This window comes from Schistocerca americana, chromosome 3, assembly GCF_021461395.2.
Source record: "Schistocerca americana isolate TAMUIC-IGC-003095 chromosome 3, iqSchAmer2.1, whole genome shotgun sequence".
In the NCBI taxonomy this organism is placed as follows: Eukaryota; Metazoa; Arthropoda; class Insecta; order Orthoptera; family Acrididae; genus Schistocerca; species Schistocerca americana.
Genome location: NC_060121.1, coordinates 590,187,918 through 590,190,417, shown reverse-complemented (window position 1 = coordinate 590,190,417; position 2,500 = coordinate 590,187,918).

Genomic DNA, 2,500 nt, shown 5'->3' with positions numbered 1-2,500 from the left:
CCTATGTTGCGCCTTAACCTAACCTATGTTGCGCCTTAACCTAACCTATGTTGCGCCTTAACCTAACCTATGTTGCGCCTTAACCTAACCTATGTTGCGCCTTAACCTAACCTATGTTGCGCCTTAACCTAACCTATGTTGCGCCTTAACCTAACCTATGTTGCGCCTTAACCTAACCTATGTTGCGCCTTAACCTAACCTATGTTGCGCCTTAACCTAACCTATGTTGCGCCTTAACCTAACCTATGTTGCACCTTAACCTAACCTATGTTGCGCCTTAACCTAACCTATGTTGCGCCGTAACCTAACCTATGTTGCGCCGTAACCTAACCTATGTTGCGCCGTAACCTAACCTATGTTGCGCCGTAACCTAACCCACGTTGCGCCTTAACCTAACCTATATCGTACCTTAACCTAACCTATATCGTACCTTAACCTAACCTATATCGTACCTTAACCTAACCTATATCGTACCTTAACCTAACCTATATCGTACCTTAACCTAACCTATATCGTACCTTAACCTAACCTATATCGTACCTTAACCTAACCTATATCGTACCTTAACCTAACCTATATTGCCCCTTAACGTAACCCATATTGCGCTGTAACCCAACACACGTTGGGCCTTAACCCAACACACGTTGGCCCTTAACCCAACACACGTTGGGCCTTAACCCAACACACGTTGGGCCTTAACCCAACACACGTTGGGCCTTAACCCAACACACGTTGGGCCTTAACCCAACACACGTTGGGCCTTAACCCAACACACGTTGGGCCTTAACCCAACACACGTTGGGCCTTAACCCAACACACGTTGGGCCTTAACCCAACACACGTTGGGCCTTAACCCAACACACGTTGGGCCTTAACCTGCTCTGTAATTGTCATACGACGCGTTAAATTAGTGTAGTGTTGCCTAACTGCAACCCCCGCAATATAGTTTGCTACTCGCACTGCCCGGTCCCCAGTGTATCGCTTCATGTTAAACACCTTGCAGCTATACACTGTAATGTGGATGGCAGCAGGACGTACATGCTCAATGCCCTTTGCAGTTGTTCATTGGCATTTGCAGTTGTTCATTGGCATTCGCATGGCGAAGCACGTAGCCTACGCTGTGGTACGGCCTGTGTCAACTGTCCGCTGATGTTGTACGTCCAAATCACACACTGTACTGCACATTGGTCCTCATGTACTGAATGATACATCGTGGTACATGTGACCGTACAACGACTGCGCCAACAACGGCGAACCATGCGGTCCAAATGTTGTGCACTCAGCTACGTGTCGTCTCCCTATAAGAGCTGGATTGCAGTGTGGTATGCCCTGGATGGCGATCAGCATGAGCCGTCTGTTGATGTAGTGGCGCGTGTTGTCAGACGTAGTCGTCTCTTCTCACACACCGTGATAGCATGGTGCACTGCGTTCCACATCTGCGACATGCGACAGAGGCCGGTTGACAGTCGTTCGCGCAATGGACATCGCATACGTACGGGGGCCACCTTCCACGTGTTCGCGAAGCGTGCACATGTTGTTGCGTGTATGTGGGCAGACATAGTGTGTCGTGACACCTGACACAGGCATGCAACAATCGTTGAATTTGCAAATGGCGATGGACGCCTACGTTTGCTGGTGACGTTACGCAAATGAACAACTGGTAAACCGTTGTGGTGCGGTTGTTCTCGCTAGAGGTGAATCAGTGATGGCGACGATCGGTTGAGCTACCAACCGGTTGTTCCAGCGATACCCACCATGCCCACGAACGTGAATGGCATCTGGGTGTGAAGCGATACGCGGCGGTGGCTGGGTGGGACCGTCCCCGGCCGGTGAGGGGGGGCCTCCCGGCGTGCTGGCCGCGCGGTGCGTGGGCGCACGCGCTACAGCCGGCTGGTGGGGGCGGCCAGTGGCAGGCGCGCCGGCCGACGGAGGCGGCAGGCGGCGCAGCTGCGCGCCGGCGCACCCTGCACGCGGCGCCGTGCGGCCAAAGTAGGTCCTCGCGGGCCCGGTGCGAAGCGCGGTGGACATCTGCAGTGTGCTGGTCCGATTGAGGACTGTGTGCGCTGAGGATGCGCCGCCGCCCGGCGCTCGGCGCCGCGACGCCGTCTGCTGCTCGGTCGCCTCTGCGGTTCTCGCAGGTGGTTTGTATCGCAGCTGTGCGGACGTGTTGGCGCGTGCGCTGTGCTGGGAGAGTTCGCTTCGGCACCCAAGTGGGGCTTTTGTCCTTCTGTGGCGCTGGCGTTGGAGCTGCCGGTCACCGTAGGTGGCGCGTGTTGTCTCCCGCCGGCAATGCCACGACAGCACGCTCCCGGGCATCTGTCGGCAGCGGCAAGCTCAGTTGGGAGCACGGGTGGTCGCACCTAAAGCGTCTACTCGCCAAACTCCGGGCGATTGCGCCTCTCTCGAACCCGACCAAGTACTTAGGACGGCGCTGCGCGCCGCCGGGACCTGAGAGGGTTTCGAGGTGTATGGTGCAGGGGAGCTCAGCCTCCTCCTGTTT